The sequence below is a fragment of the Monodelphis domestica genome, chromosome 4, assembly GCF_027887165.1.
Source record: "Monodelphis domestica isolate mMonDom1 chromosome 4, mMonDom1.pri, whole genome shotgun sequence".
Taxonomy (NCBI): domain Eukaryota; kingdom Metazoa; phylum Chordata; class Mammalia; order Didelphimorphia; family Didelphidae; genus Monodelphis; species Monodelphis domestica.
In genome coordinates this window covers 204,095,478-204,112,653 of record NC_077230.1, presented here as the reverse complement: position 1 = coordinate 204,112,653, position 17,176 = coordinate 204,095,478, and the positions used below count along the sequence as shown (strand labels likewise).

General features: G+C 34.1%; 1 protein-coding gene across 3 annotated transcripts in view; it reads left to right on the top strand.

Moving 5' to 3' along the window:
- Positions 1-17,176, top strand: part of CALCRL (calcitonin receptor like receptor) — a 117,846-nt gene that overhangs the window by 24,698 nt on the left and 75,972 nt on the right. The window lies entirely within an intron of this gene.

Below are 17,176 nucleotides of genomic sequence, written 5' to 3'. Positions count from 1 at the left end.
ATCCATTCTGCTATTTGCTTCCATTTTATGGGTGAGTTCATTTCACATACAGTAATGATGATTAACTGTATATTTTCCTCCATTCTATTTTCTTCCATTCATCCAACTTTATTTCTCTTTTTATCCTGTAATTCTTCAAAAATTCTGACCACTGTTTCTTTTATCTGTGCTTCATTTTATCACCTCACCTCTTTCTCTTATCACTGCCATCTCCAACTTTGCCTGTTTGATAAAAGAGATTTTTATATCCACTTCCCTGTGTATATATTTTCTTCTCCCTTTGAACCAATTCAGGTGAGAATAAGATTTGAATGTGATCTACAATCCCCTGCCATTTCCATTTACATGATAAAAGCTCCTTCTCCTACATCTCTTTTATAAAAAAAAAAATTATTTTCCCCATTCATCTTTTGCCTTCCTCCTTCTTCTAGTGCATCCCTCTTTCTTACACCTTTATTTTTTAATCACCCCAAAGCAATACTCACATTTGTACCTTCTTTTTATGACAACTCTTTACTGCCCTAATAGTTATAAGACTTTTGGAGTTAAATGTCTCATCTTTTCATAAAAGAAATCAAAACAGTTTGGACTTATTAAGTCCCTTCTAAATTCTCTTTAATTTTTACCTTTTTATGCTTCTCTTGAGTCTTGTACTTTAATGTCTAATTTTCTCTTCAGCTCTGGCCTTTTCATCAGGAATGTATGAATGTTCTCTATTTCATTAAATTACTATTGTCCCCTCAAAGGATTATACTAAATTTTGCCCCTATGATAATGCTTGATTGTAATCCTAGATTCTTTGCCTTCCAGGATATCATATTCCAAACCCTCCATTCCTTTTATTTAGAAGCTACCAAGTCCTGTGTAATACTTACCATGACTCCATAATTGAGTGTACTTTTTCCCCAGCTAGTTGCAATATTTTCTCCTTTATCTGGAGTTCTGAAATTTGGCTACAAAATAACCCTGGGAGTTTTCATTTTGGTATCTCTTTGGGGAAATATTTCATAGACTCTTTCAATTTCTATTTTCTACTCTGGGCCTAGGAAATCATGGCAGTTTTTCTTTATATTTATTGAAATATGATCTCTAGGATCTTTATGATTTATGATATTTAAATAGTCTAACAATTCTTCAATTTTCTCTCATTAACTTATTTTCCAGGTTGGTTGTTTTTCCAATCATATATATTCCAGTTTTTAAATTTTTCTACTCTTTACATTTTATTTTATTATTTTTTGATATCTCATGGAGTCATTAACTTCTAGTTTCCCTAATTCTAAGGTATTATTTTTTATTATGAGTTTCTGTTTCCTTTTCTATTTGGCCAATTCTCTTTTTTAAAGTGTTCTTTACATCAGTGAATTTTTGGGCAACTTGCCATTTGGCCAATTCTGTTTTTTAACATAATATTTTCTTCAGAATTTTTGGGCCTTATTTACTAATTGTGAATTCTCTCTTTTAAAAAAATCTGTAATTCTCTATTAAAAAACACAACCAAACAAACACAACAAACTTATCTTTTATCTTAGAATCTATCCTAAGAATTAGTTCCAAGGCAGAAAAATTTTAAGGGCTGGGGAATAGGAGTTGTTACTTGGCTAGAGCCTCCCAGAAAGGAAGTGTCTGAGACCAGATTGAAACCTAGCATCTCCTGTCTCCAGGCCTGGCTTTCTATCTGCTGAGCCACCTAGTTTCCCCTTAATTCTTTTGACAATTTTCTTATATCACTCTCATTTATTTACCCAAATTGTTCTCTTTCACGTATCTCTTTCTTTAACTCATCAAAAAATTCTTGCTGGGCTTGTGTCTACCTTACATTTCTCTTCAAAGATTTATTTGTAACTATTTTCACATCATTGCCTTCTTAATTTATATCTTTATCTTCCCTGTCACTATAATAGCTTTTCATGGGCAGTCAATTTTCTTTTTCCTTTTTTCTCTTTTTTTACACTATTTATTGACTCTGAAACATATATTTTTTATACTCCTACTTTCTGTTTTAGACATGATACTAAGGTAGTATCACATAGCTAGGAAGTGTCTGAATCCCCAATTTGAACTCAGGACCTCCAGTCTTGGCTTAATATCCACTGAGTCCCCTAAGTGCCCCAGTGTTAAGGTTGGCCTCTCCTCACCTAGGAGTCCCAAGCTTCTGGCTTTTTCATGTTGCTCTTTTCAGATCTAGTCCTGGGTTTTTTTGTTTATTTAAATTTTTTTTCCTGTTTCCAAGGTGACCTATTCTGAGGAGTGGTGTGGTCATCTCTCTTCTGATCTATGCTTTGGTCTTTTTCTATTAATTAATTTGTTACATTATAATTCTCAGATTTCTCCCATACTTCCTCCCATCCATTAATAGAGCAGGCATCATTTAACACAAAGACATATGCATATATAGAATTATGCTTTGTTTGTTTCATTTTATCAGTTCTTTCTCTGAAAGTGGATATATACAAGTCATTCTTCAAATACTATTTCCATTGATGCTGAATATAATGTTTTCTTGGCTGTTTTGGTATTTATCTACGAAGGCCGTTCTTCCCTTGCAGCTACAAGTTCTAACATTCCTCTTAGCCCCTGCTCCTTTATGTGTGACCATAAGAACTCCTCTCCACCCTGAAACTGCCACCCAACACTGGCATGGGCCAAGAAATTGCCACATATCACCGAGCTCTACACCAGCCTTAGTTCTGGGTTCCCTATACTCTCTTTCTTAATAGTCATCCCATGTATGCTTTGGGCCAATTCCCACCCCAGTGTTACCTCCTTCTGACTTCTTACATGGTCTTGGGCTGGAACATGTCAAACTTTGACCTTTCCTTGGCTACGCTGGACACATTATTGTAAAATAGTTTGGAAGGGAATATTCGGAGAGTGGGCTGTGTTGCTGCCTGTGCTCTTCCATCTTGGATCCCACGATATTAACTTTTGGTTCTTTTGTGGTTGTCCTTTCTGTTTACATCATTGTAGTCATTGTCTAATTTGTCTGACTAGCTTTATATCAGTTGATGAAGGTTTTGTATTTGTCTCTGTATTTATCACAATGATCATTTCTTATGATATAATAATAATCTACTCTATTTACTAATTACAATTGGTTTATCCATTCAAGTGTTAGTCATCAATCTGGACAAAGAGCTTAATCCTATGTATTCCAGGCAGCTGACCAGGATTTATACACATGGGTCTGCGATGGGGTGTGATATTGTGTTGGTGGAGGGAGGTCCAACATCAGAAGTTCCCTGAAACTGACAAAATCAATGACATTCCATGATTTCTCATGTATCGATATGGCGGCTAGATGGTGCATTGGATAGAGTGTTAGGCCTAATGGACAAGTTATTTAACCTTTTTTTTTTTTGCCTCAGTTCCTTTTCTGTAAAATGAGATAGAGAAGGAAATGGCAAACTATTCCAGGATCTTTAGCAAGAAACCCCAAAGGAGTCATGCAGTTATTTGACTGAAAACAGCTGAATAATAACAATAATAAAATGAAGAGATGGAAGAAATCAGAATACTTGAATTTCTAATGACAGAATTATCACAGCAGAAGCACAAAGTTGCTTCCATTCCCCCTTAATACATATTAAGGCATTCTTTCCTTTCTAAAAAAATCATAAGAATGTCTTTATTTTATTTTTGCTTAATTACATGTAAAATTATTTTTAACATTCAATTTTTAAACCCTTACCTTTTGTCCTAGAATTGATAGTGTTTAACAGCTAGGCAATTGTGGTTAAGTAACTTGCCTAGAATCATCCAGGTAGGAAGTGTCTGAGGCCACATTTGAACCTAGGTCTTCTCAATTCTAGGCACTCTATCCATTAGACTACCCAGTTGCCCCAACATTCATTTTTAAAATAAGTCAAGCTAATATGATAAAGCTATATCTTTAGTCCTGCTTAGTGTACTCTGTAAATTGTCTTTATGCCAACCCTTCCAAGCATCCTAAAACATGTGGACACTTTCTGTAGAATACAGCTACATGAGGCTGTTCACAAAAAATTGAAGTTACTACCAAGGACACATAGATTTTTATTTTTTTAATTGGGACTAAATATAGAAGATATTGAAAGTATCTTTATCTCAGTATATCACTATGTTTTAAAAACTGTGTCCAAGAAGGATAATTTCATAAAAAAGAAACACCAGGCAATTTAATAGTTTCTAATTTATTTCTGATATATTTTCTCATATTTAAATAGTTAATATTATTGCTACTCAGTGACCATAATTAGAAATTAAAGAGGAAGTTAACACCCTTATTCATGCTATTGTTTCATTTTTCCACAAAGAATTAACAAACCATCCATTTATCAATGGCTTTTGGAAAGGACTGTCAAGCAGATATTTATGGATATAAGTATCTGATTCTTCAATGAAAGTTTAGATAATTTAGAACACTCCAAAGTGATTCTTAATCTGAGACTTCATGGCTATTTGTGAAATGATTCAACATATTCAAGTTTATATTTGTAAATGGGTGTTGAATTTCCTTTTAAATTTCAGATATTGCTAAATATGAAATTAGAGAGGAAATACTATACCACTGCACAAAGAGAAAGGGATCAGAGTTTGTGTTTTCTTTTTATGCCCTAGTGGGCAGAGCTAGAAATACTAAGCCAAAGGGAGGCAGATTTCTTGACTTGATTTAAACTGGTATTGGGGAGCAGAGTGGAGAAAGACTCCGTTTTCTTAGAATTCAATTTATCCAGAAATGGAATGTGTAGACTAAGTAGATAGTAAACATTCTCTCATTTTAAATGCAGGCTCAATGACCATATGTTGTAGATTCTGTAAGACACCTGCTTGGGACTACAGGGGCCCCTTGTCCTTTGGAATCCCTTCCAACTCTAGAGACTCTGTAATTCTCTAGAGAGAGTTTTCTGGGGAGGTCAGAAGTTCCCTATAACTGGACATAGTCAAGTTCAAGCTAAATTTACCATTGTCAGGGATGCTTTAGGTACAGGGTAAACTGGATGCCCTCAGCAGTTCTTTCCAACTCTGGAGAATGACCAGAGCTGGCTGCCACATGTGTTCCTAGGTTTGAAAGTATCTACTTTTATGAATAGTCTGTTAAGAAACTTAACTAATGAATTAAGCTATCTATGTTTTGATGCCCCAAACAGTTGTAACACATTTGAATTATTAATAGCAGTAATGATAAAAAATATACTGCCTTAACTTATCAAGATTAAACAACTTATTCCCATTTAATCATGTGACTTGAATTATTGTTCTAGGAATAGAATAAATTTTATAGTGAAACTTCTTTATTCACTAACCTGAATATTCTTCCTAAGAAAGCTTGGAGAGACAAAAATCTGGAATCAGTCACATTTAGTTGCTATAGAACAAAAGGGAGCTAACCAATGTGTAAAGCAATAAAATGTAGGACTTTGACCTCATTAGCACTTTGCTTTCCTACTTATCTAACTAATGAACTGGAACTTATTATTTAGTCACTTTCCTAACAGAGACATTGATTGTCTCTGTTCCCTGGAGATCTGGCTGACCGATTAGGTTTCACATTCTATTGATTAACATCTATTATTTGCATGCATACAGAAAAGAGATGGATGAGATTTCTAAAATCATCTAGGCCAGCCTTCTGACTTCCATGCCCAGAGAGGGAAACTGCTTGCAGAGTTTATATACGAATCAGAATATGAAACTCAGGATCTAATTAAGTTGATCTTTCCTTCCACTTTATTATATAGCCAGTAGGATTTATTCTAGAAAGTAAATTTTTGGATTTTTTCCTATTAGCTCACTAAGTGACAAAAGCTTTTTAAATTCATGACCTTCTCTATTGTTCTGTTTGCTATATTATTTTACTTATCTATATCATTCCCTAAAATTACAACTTTCCTCTCTCCACTCACATCTAATAAAGTATTTCTTTTCCCTCTAGCATATCTCTTTAACTTTATTCTCCTTACTTCCCTCTGCCATGCCACTCATCTTCAAATCTCCACATTGGTGCACTTACATAAATGAAGTTTCTTTGTTTTTTTTTTTCTTTTTAAAGCAAAAACTGTAAGCACAACCATTAAAACTGTGCACAGAATGATTCCTCTGCAGTGAGAAATTGGACTTGGAGTCAGCTGTGGTTTCCAATCTTGATCCTGGCAATTCCCTAATTAGTTGAAAGTAAACATTATTTAACTTCTGAAACTACCTGGAATTTTTTTTTTGGATAATACAGATTACATCCCTGTTTATAACCTTTCCCAGAATAGGTGAATGGGGTAAGATGGGCTATCTGCTTATTTTAATAAATTTAATCTTTATTCTCTTTGGTAAGACCCATAATTCTGGTGGATCTTTGGGAGAAAGTAGTAAGATAACAATAGAAAATATGTACATAGCACTTTAGGGTTAACAGAAGCAGTTGGCTTATTTTATCTCATTTGATCCTTAAAACAATCCTGAGAGGTAGAGCTAATTGAGGTTAATGACTTGCCCTTCATTACAAAGCGTAGAACTTAGTTGTTCCTGACTGTAAATTTGGGGCTTTATCCAATGGACCACCTAACTGAATTTCAACTCTAATATATAATCATAGTCATATACTTATTCATGGCCAATAAGTTTATTGAGTTTGAACTTTTTTTTAATTTATCCAGAAATGCACAGACCTCTAGAATAGGTAAATCCTTTAACTAGTCAGTGCCTTCTATGGAAAGACCATTCTCTTAGATAAAATGTCTTTTTTTGGGGGGGAGAGAAGTAAAGAACAAGAGATATTGAGGAATGGTCTCTCTGAAAAAAAATTGTGAAGGACACTGAAAAAAATATTTTGAATATTTTCCAAAATCAAAAAGTAGACAATAATTGAAAGATTGGGGATTTGACCCCAGGTCCTTTGACTCGACATCAAGTTTTCTTTCTACCATACTACTTTCTAACCATTATTGAAACATTTTTTTAAATGAAATAGTCACATGAATGTCTTGTCTCCATGATGGTCACCATCTAGATGCTAAGAACAAAGTGTAGAAGATACTTCCAACTATCCAGATGTTTGGCAGTGTGGAGACAAGACATCTGGAAGAACAACTAATTTTTCACTTCCCATCTGCATGTTTCAGTTTCATGTAGACACAACCTTAAAATAAAAAAAAATAAAAGCAGAGTGAATACATAGACTTGCTTGGGTTAACTAATTGTTGGCAGATCCATTTGCCAACGTTGTTGAGTCATGGTCTTATTTTCCCCATAAAACAAGGGTCTGTTTCTCATTGGCAGCAAATCTTCAGCATCAGCATATTGGATGCTACAAGTATTTGCTCTTAGTTTTCCTTTGTTTTATTATATCCAACCATGGGCTGAGAGAACAAAGGACATATACCCCAAGCAGGAAGTGCTTTGTAAAAATACAGTAAATGAGTGTCCTTCCTACAGAAGCCACTCCCTTTGTTTCTTAATTTGTCTTAGACATTTCTCCAAATATTTTCAGTGGCAAATTAGTCATTTTTGACAGGAGTCAGGAAATGGCATGTGTTTTTGCTTGTGTGTGAAAAAACATGGAGAAAAAGTATATAACTCAAACTGGTCCATGATAGGGGATAGAAGGAGAGGTGAAAAGAAATAGAAATAGGAGCAAGGCACACTCTGCTCTGTAACAAAAATAAGAAACACTGGGTAAAATGGTGGTAACTTGGACTATCAGTGAGAATTTTATGACTGATATAGTAAAGAAAAATAAATGAATGGGAGGAGACTGTGGAAATAATGCTAGGCAACTTTATTATGGCAGGTACTTTAAGAATAGTCAATGAGAAGAAAATAAGAGTCAGCTGCCTGGTTGCCCTAATAGAGATGACTAAAGAATTCCATAAACTTTTAGAAAGTTTTGATTTAACCAAATACACATTTGGGACCCTTGTTACTATTTTGTATCCTTCAGGAAGAGGAAGGACTTTATCAAAATTGATATGGTCCTTGAAAGTCTGGCAGATAGGGTAGAAAAAAGAATCCGGAAGTCTACAAAAGGCCTTGGAAACTACAAATAAGTGTGAATGGAACAATAGTAAATTATCATAGTGACATAAGAAGATTTGTTTTTAATGGGGAATTCCTATACAATGAAAAGATACACAATCAGAGACCACTAGAATTCGAGATGGGAAAAATCCCCTTCCAGAAATTTGGCCAACACTACGCAGAGAAATGGAAAGAGCACAGGATTTGGAATTAGTAGAGCAGAAGAGACAGAGACAGTCTATATTCACAGGTATATCTAATTAGTTGTCTTTCTTCTGATTGAGTTAGAGAAAATATTAATTCCCTTTGAAACTGGGTATACATGTCAACCAATGTGGCCAGTCAAGTTGAAATCTCAAATGAAATTCCTCATTTCTCTATCTTGGGTAAAAATGGCATCTGGCAATTGACCTCTCTGCAAAAAAAGGTAGTTTTCTCTGCAGCTCTCTCTCTGCAATCCTACTTTAAAAAAAAATTAACATGTTTTTATTTTGTTTGCTTTTTTGACAGTTTTAGGGGTGGGTTTGCTTCTGTTGATAAAATTGACATGTCCAAGCCAACTGGAGATAACCACCCAGTAGGCTTATATTTCCCCATTTTTTTTCCTCTCCAACTTTCTGATTCTTTCATTTTGGCTGACAGCCTTTGTGTTTCATTAGGAAAATTCATTTTGTGTCAAAACAACTATAAATTCCATTTCCAAAGACATGACCAAATGGAATTTGCATATCACAGACCCAATTTTTATGAAATATTTTTGAGCTTTCAAATATCATGTCAGTTATAATAATGTCAGTTATAAAATTTAACATCACTTTGTGACTCATAGAGATAGCTGATATTAGCTCAGTGGATGAAGTGCCAGATCTGGCATCAGAAAGTCCAGAGTTCAAATTTGGCTTCATCCATTTACTCGCTTTGTGACCTTAGATAAGTCACTTCACCTCTGCCTATCTCTAGTCCTTCAACTGTTAAATGGAAAAACTGTAAAAAGTGCTTAGCAGTGTCTGACACATAAATTCTATATAAATGCATCTTCTCTTCTCTTCTCTTCTCTGTAATTAGAAGTAAAGACTGAACCTCTTATTTTCTGGTATCAGGAACTCCTGGGTAAGGAAGCTTCCCTTAAGGGAAGGTAAGGGAGCATGTCCTCTGCAACTTATATACTTTTTTTTTCAACTTATATTCTCAAAGAGTTGTCTAGAGCTCTAAGAAGTTATACAGCTTACCCAAGTCACCCAACCATTATGTGTAAGAGATAGGACTTCAATCTACATCTTCCTGATTCTAAAAACAATCATTTATTTGTTCATCTATGCTGCCTATCTATTATCATAATCATCTTTTATAAAGTATGACTCCCTGAATCAAAATAATATCCTATAGTAACAAAATTCAAATAAAAATGATTCAAAACCATATTTTATTTTAAATTATAGTATATGTGCCACAGATGGTTCACATTTGCAGCATTCTTTATTCACATTTAAATATAATTGGAAATGATCTGATTGGTTAGTCAATATGCTAATGATAACTATTTACAGATTAATTTGATTACCTTCAGCTTATTCTCCAACTTTTCCAATCGTGATCCTAATAATTTAGGGATTTGGAAAAAAGTCACTCTCATGATCTGTAGTCCTCTCTCTAACAATAGGTTAAAAGTTCTATAAGGAAAATATATACATGAATTCCTATTAGTAATTTTCTATCCTGACAAAGAACTCTACAATTCAGCTTCAACTACAAAACTTAGTAGTTAAAGTAGGTAAAGTTTTCTAAAAGAAACGGTTCATCTCTATCACATAATTATACAAACAATTTAGAAAGGTATCTTTTTGAGAAAGGCCATAAAGTATTTAAATAACTTTCTTCAAGATAAGGATTCATTCCAATAAAGTAATTCATATTTTTCCCAGTGGAATTGAGCTTGTAGATTAATAGATTTTTAAAGAAGGATATTTAGAAAAGTTCTTCAATAATTATATTGCTATTTACATTATTAATGGATTGGGAACTTAAAGGAAAATGATTAGTTTAATCATAATGAAAATATGGAAGTTTGCTCACTAGCAAATATTAAGTTATGAAGAATAAAGCAACTTCTTTTAATGTTCATATACTAAGATAGTTGGTTCAGGAAGCTTCTATATCTGAAGATTAAACATAGTTTTGCATCAAAAATATTTTCATTTTTTCACTAATTAGTTTAAAAGTAAAATTTCTCAGTAATATGATAAAAATGATTTAGAGTAGAAATAGTCATTTGATTCATGTGTGTGCCATTAATAATATTTTAAATCAAATTATGTTTTTTGTTTTTTTGCTTTTGTCTCTTGTATTGGGATTATACTTACTCTAAATCTTTGGGGTATTTTGTCATAATTAAACATTTTAAGACCACAATTTTTCACTTATTAAATAAATTCACTGGAACATTTACATTCATGATAAACATAAATTCATATTAGATATAACATGTTCCCAAAAATTGTGGTACAATTTTAAAGACAATATTAAAAGCATCCTTCCTAACAATATTATACACTTTAACCTCCAAAAGTGCCTGAAATGCCCACTATTAGAACTACTTCTTTGTAATGAGGCACTAGATCTGAAAACCTCTTTTAATATACATATTATCAGGAAAAAGCAATATAGTAATATAGAGAAATTCAGTAGCATGAATAGGTTTGCAAATTAGTTAGTTCTTATTTATTTGAAATCTGACCATTCAGGGAATATAACCTAAACCATGGTGAATTTCAGTATGGGAAATTTTTGATTGGACAGTTGGGTGTCACAATAGAGAATTGTAGATAAGAAATAAAAAATACCTGCTTACAAATCAGACCTTGGATATTTTAATAGCTGAGTGACACTGGGTAAGTCACTTAATCTCTGCTTGCCTCAATTTCCCCAATTCTATAAAATGGGAATAATTATAGCATCTATCCCTTAGTGTTCTTTTTCTTATCTCAAATGGGGTGTTTGTAAAGCACTTAGCATACAAAAAATAACATAGAAAAAGTTAGAGAAAATAGAATGGGGTTGTGGAGCTAGAAGACATTTTTGAGGAGGGGTAAAGTCATAAGCAAAGAGGGTATTAAAAAAAAACAAGCATCTATTAAGTAATTTCTCTGTGCTACACTAAATGCTAAGTGTTCAGGTTAAAAAGAAAGATGGAAAAAAGTCATTCCTGCCCTCAAGAAGCTTACATTCTAATGGGTAGAATGAACAGGTATAGATAAATAAAAATAGAGGTAGACTGTAGTAATATATTAATAATAATATTTAGTAATTAAGTGACACTATATAATTAATTTGGCAGCTTGAATGTACAAATACATTATGTATAATTGTTCTTGAAATTTTGTTCAAACTTTAGCCTACTTTAATAATTTCCTACTCATTATATGTATATATATATATATATACATATAATGTTTACGTATGTGTTTATATATTTCTACATATGTATGTGTATACATATACATAAGACAGGGAGAGAGAACAAGTATTGAGTTTTTCAAAGTCACACACACACACACACATATATATATATGTATATATGTATATATATAATCTCACTGATTCCCACAACTGTAAGATGCATGCTATTATCCTTATTTTAGGTGAGAAAATTTAATCTAGAGATTAAATAATGGGCACAGAGGTAGTATTTGAACTAGAAAATGACTAATAACCTCTCTCTATATATATGTATATATACATATATATGCACTAATATATGCTTAGATATGCATATTTACATGGAAATTATATATGTGTAGAATTTATTAATATTAATTTCTGAAAACCAATATTAATATGCAAGTTACTGTGTGAGGGCAGGCAGCTTGTTGACTCTGGAATCAGGAAAACCTAAGTTCAAATCAAACTTCAGATACTTATTAGTTATATCACTTTGGGCAAGTCATTTGTCTCAGTTTCCTCATCTATAAAATGAGCTGGAAATGGAAATGTCAAACCACTCTAAGAAGCCCCAAATAGAATCATGAAGAGATTTGGACACAACCGAAATGACTGAACAACAATTACCATGTATCAGCTGTATGAATGATTGCTGATTTTATAAGATATTCATATTTGTTCCTCCAAAGAAGTTTATACTACATATAAATGAAATATTTATTCCATTTTAAATTATTCTACATAAATTATTAAGTATATGATTCTGCTAAGCTCAGAGAAGAATGTTCTTTCATGTAATTAAATGTTCCCTGATTAACCTAATTAATTAGATGATGAATTTGTAAATCTAGATTACAAACTTGGAATACATATACTCATCTGAAAATTATTTCATTTTGTTTTACTCTTATGTTTGAATGTGTAACCATGAACCAAGGATACTTTTCCTCTTATTCATATGACCTTTAAAATAATTTATGAATGGAGTGGAGGGAGTTTCCCTCCCACCTCTAATAACATAAACATGGAAGGATTAAAGTAGTAATCAGATTAAGGAACAGAGTTCCACTCTCTACCCTCATTGATGGAGTCAAAGAAAACCTGGAATTTAATTATAAGTGACTAGTTTAGGTCTTACTAACTTTCCTATAACCCTACAATGATATGTGAATAATTTCTTTATGAATTTAAGAGGGTGATAAAGTCTTGGTGACAATGATACCACATGGGAAATAATTTCTGTTTAGTGAAGAGAATCAGTCGTGCCCTTTGGACTTATGTTTGGCTTATTTTTAAATGTCAAGTGAAAAACAAACAAAAAATAAATATGACAAGTCATTCATCAGTTGAAGCTTTTAGAGTTGGCATTGATTTGGGAGGGAGAGAGGAAAGGACTTTTTCTCTTTCTCTTCCTCATCCCCCGAGTCTACTTCACCATCTACCATTTTTCCTTGGTGGAAAGAGAGAGTGGTACCATTGCTGGGAAGGATCTGAGACAGGATCCTTACTGTGATGGAGTTTTAAGTCTTCCTAACTGCAAGGGACAGCCTTCCACTTTTCTGTTATGGCAATAAACACAGACAGGCACCCAGTTATAATGTGGATTCAGAGAGACTGTCGCCAGATGAGGAAATAGCTTCAAGGCGTAAGATTCATCACTGCAGAAAAGTGAGCCAGCAATGAAATCAGGAAAAGAGACCCAGCCAGGTCAGCTGAGTAACCTACCTTGCAGGGATGCTGCATCCAATGAACACAGGATGAGTCTTTACAAGGAGAAAGAACTTCAGGAATTGTGTGAATCATTCTTTGCCACATCTGTATCCTACATGCATGTCAGTGGGTCCCTGTAGCTTTGGGGATAAAATACTAACTACTCTGGCATTTAAAAAAAAAAAAAAACTTTACAATCTTGCTCTAGCCTCTAGCCTTTTTGGGGGGTTGATTACACATTATTTACTGTCACAGAATTCAGGCGTATTTACCATTATCCTGACAAGACATTCTATTTTTTTGCCTGTAGGTCTTGAAAAAGTCTGGCTTTCCCCCATTCTCCTATGTCTGCAGCTCTGTAGTTTGGAGCATATCTAGGTTGATTTTTCAGCTCAAATAGAACCTACTTTGAGAAGTATTCCCTGACTCTGACAATTCTTAGTGCCCCTCCTCTACCCATCACTTTGTATTTATTTTGTTATATTTATCAAGCTTTGCATGCCTCCCACTCCCAAGTAGAATATAAATGAAGGTCTGGACAGACTCCCATATAAATAGCTCCAGAGCAGAATACATTGTCTGGTACATATTAGGTGCTTAATAAATGTCTGTTCAAGTAGATTTCAAATAGTTTTATATGGTAGAAGTTCTCTTAAGTCCACTTGAAGTTTTAGAGTTCATCTATCTTCAAATCTTATGGAAGTTAAACATACACATTTGCCCATCTGCTCCTCTACCTAATTTTGAATTACTTTTAGTTGTACATTTCTGATTAGCACCTCATGGAATTTCAGAACACTTTATGGAGATACCTATTTTTATATATAGCCTATTTTTAGTATAATTGTCTGGGAAGGTAAAATATGTAACTGGGATTAATTAGTTCCATCATGTTCCAAAATATTTTTTTAAGTGCATTGCCTAGTTGACCTAGCAAAACTGATTTCATTTTATATCAAATTACTTGCAGTGAAGAAGAATGGAAGCTCCTCTAAGGGACTTACTTATAGTTATAGAAAAAAATGCAAGTGGTTCCATCTACATGGGAGGTCTTGGTATGTTCTCAGTAGCCGCAGGGATTACTCTATTCTGGGCATGGGTGGTTCATCATAAGAGAAGAAACATGTAAGTTCTTGTAGGTTGTTCTTGACAAAGTTGACTAACATTCTGAGATCCAATGATAATAGTGACAATTCAGACTCCGGTGTTTTGTTCTGCATCCCACCCCACCCCAAGGTAAATTTGCAAAATGCTTTGAAAGCATTAGGTCATTACTTTCAAAATACCACTGCATCTTAATCAGAAAGCATAGGCATTAATGGATTATGATTGCCATCATTAGAAGAGATGACCACATTGATTGGATCATGGATTTGAGTATTTTAAAAATCTAGAGAAGCTTATCTGCTTTCCCAAGTTTCCTAAGAAATAGAGGTTTTATTGCACAGCATTTTTCTTATTCCTTTTTCTGACCCACTTCCTATATATACACCTGCATATCCTTGTCCTTACTTTCAGCCATTACTTCCTTTCTGCCTTGCAACTATGCAATATGCAGCTGTCTCAACAGCCTATTAATAATATGTACTATGAAAATGTTTGATCATGTTATCACCTGAGGAATGTAACAAGATGCCCAATTAAGCAGTATTCACTCCTTGTTGACTTCCTTTTGGCAGCATCCTACAGGAACCCTCGCCCAGTTTCAACACATTTCTATATTCATCTTTATCCTGAGCTAAACAGTAACTGGAACAAAGTCCCAGGATTACATGTATAAGCTAGAATCATTGGCAGATTGTGTTTATTTGGTGAATGAAGGCTTTTCTCCTTCCCACCCTCCTAAGCCAGTACCCTTACTTCTGTTTAACATGCCATTTGGCATCCAACTCTAGATTATTCTATACTAAGAAAAGACTCTCTTTCTCTCTGTCTCTATCTGTCTCCCTCTCTGTCTCTCTTTCTCTGTAAGTCTATCAGTCTCTGTCAGTCTTTCTCTGTCTCTCTCTGTCTGCCTCTGTCTCTGTCTCTGTCTCTGTCTCTGACTCTCTCTCTCTCTCTCTCTCTCTCTCTCTCTTTCTCTCTCTCTCTCTCTCTCTCTCTCTCTCTCTCTCTCTCTCTCTCTCTCTCTCTCTCTCTCTCTTTTGCCTTTCTCTTTCTTTTCTGTCCTTTCTTCCTCTTCCCTTTTCTCCTCCCCTTTCCTTTCCCCCCTTCCATCCTTCTTCTCCTCCTCTTCCCCTCCTTCTTCTCCTACCTCTTCCCCTCCACAGCACTGGGTGAAAGTTGCAAAGGGATAAATTTAGCCCCTTTCTAATTTTCTAATAATTACGTCTTTACAAAAGTGAAATGGGATACCTCAGGAGCAAATAGGTTTCCCCTAGATAGATGTCATTAAAATATGAATGACAATTTGTAGAGAATTTTATAATAGGGACAGATGTCTAGGTATCCAGGTAAAGCTTAGACCTTAAAGTATGTGAAGTCCCTTTTAAGCTGAGATGATATGATTCTGGATTTTCCTTTCCTTTTACTTGATTATATAGTAGATTGTGGATTTGTTGATTTACATGACTGCTAAATTTTATCTAACATGGGCAAGAGAAAATAATTTGTATCAAAATTTCTTCCCAAAATGCCCTAGTTCTTTCTATGCATCAGAAAGTGAAATCTTAATCCTTTCTGCCAGACCTCACACATTCTGATTCTAACTCTTATCAGTGGTATATGGGGCACAAAGAGATATGGTAAGCATATTAAAAACATACTAAAACAATCAGACAACATTTCTTTTTTTCCCCCATTCAGCTACAAGTACCCAAAGAAAGGTTATGGTCAGAGGACCCTTTGAATAATCTTATAAAAATGATAGGTTTATTTTTACTGTGTGCATATTTTAAGTGACCAGAACAAGTCTATAATAACCAAGAAATTTTGTTAGTTGGATTTAATAATTTGAACCTTCATCACATATTTTCTTGAATAAAGAAGATATTAAAAAGCAAATAGTGATAGCCTAAGTCCAAATGTAAAATCACTAAATTTGAAGAAAAGTATCTATTCTGTCAATTCTACTTCCCTAACATCTTTCTCTCCATTCATATAGCTACCATCTTTTCCAAGCTTTTATTACCTCTTTCCTAGACGATTAAAGCAGTTCTCTGATTGGTCTCCTTGATTCACACCTTTCCCCAACCCAATCCATTCCTCACATAACTAACAAAATGATTTTCCTAAAGCATAAGTCTGACAATGCCAGGTCTGCACTCAGTAAACTTTAGGGGTTTTTTATTACCACTCAGAGCAGACATAAAATCTTCTGCTTGTCATTTACTTAAAGTCTTTCACATCCTAGCTTAAGTGTATCTTTTCACTCTCGTAGATTATTCTTATTAATATACATTATGGTATAGTCAAATTGATAAATGTTTTTTATCAATGTCCCATCTTTTTATGTTTGCAGTGTCTATACCTAAGCCAGAACTCTCCTCCTTTCATACCTCTTCTTCTTAGAATTCCCAGTTTCCTTATTAATAGTCAAGGTGATGAGTAATAGCTAACACATGTAGCACATTAAAGTTTGTAAAACATACTCTCCAGGAGTAGTTTGGCAGAATGAAAAGATAAGCTGGTCTCAAGGGAGGAAAGAGGATTGGTTACAGTTCTCCACTAAGATCCTCATTGGGCTTGGAAAAAGCAAGAAAAGCATCCCAAATGCTGTGTGAATTCCCTGTGGCAAGTGTTTGCAAGGTCTGGACAATAGTTAAAGAGGAGAGTGAGGCATGAATGGGTTGCAACTTGCATTATTGTAAGGGACTCCTAAATAGATGAGATCACAGTTCCCATTAGATAATTGAGTAGTTTATTTGATCATTTGTTTCTTTCAAGGCTCAACCCAAGCATTACCTTCTGCAGGAACATTTCCCCATCCCACCCTATCCAATTATCTTGCATCTATTTTATATCTATTTTGTATATATCTATCTAATGGGAAAGAGAGAATATTCAAACAACTATGTAAAAGCAAGAGCTATGTAGGATA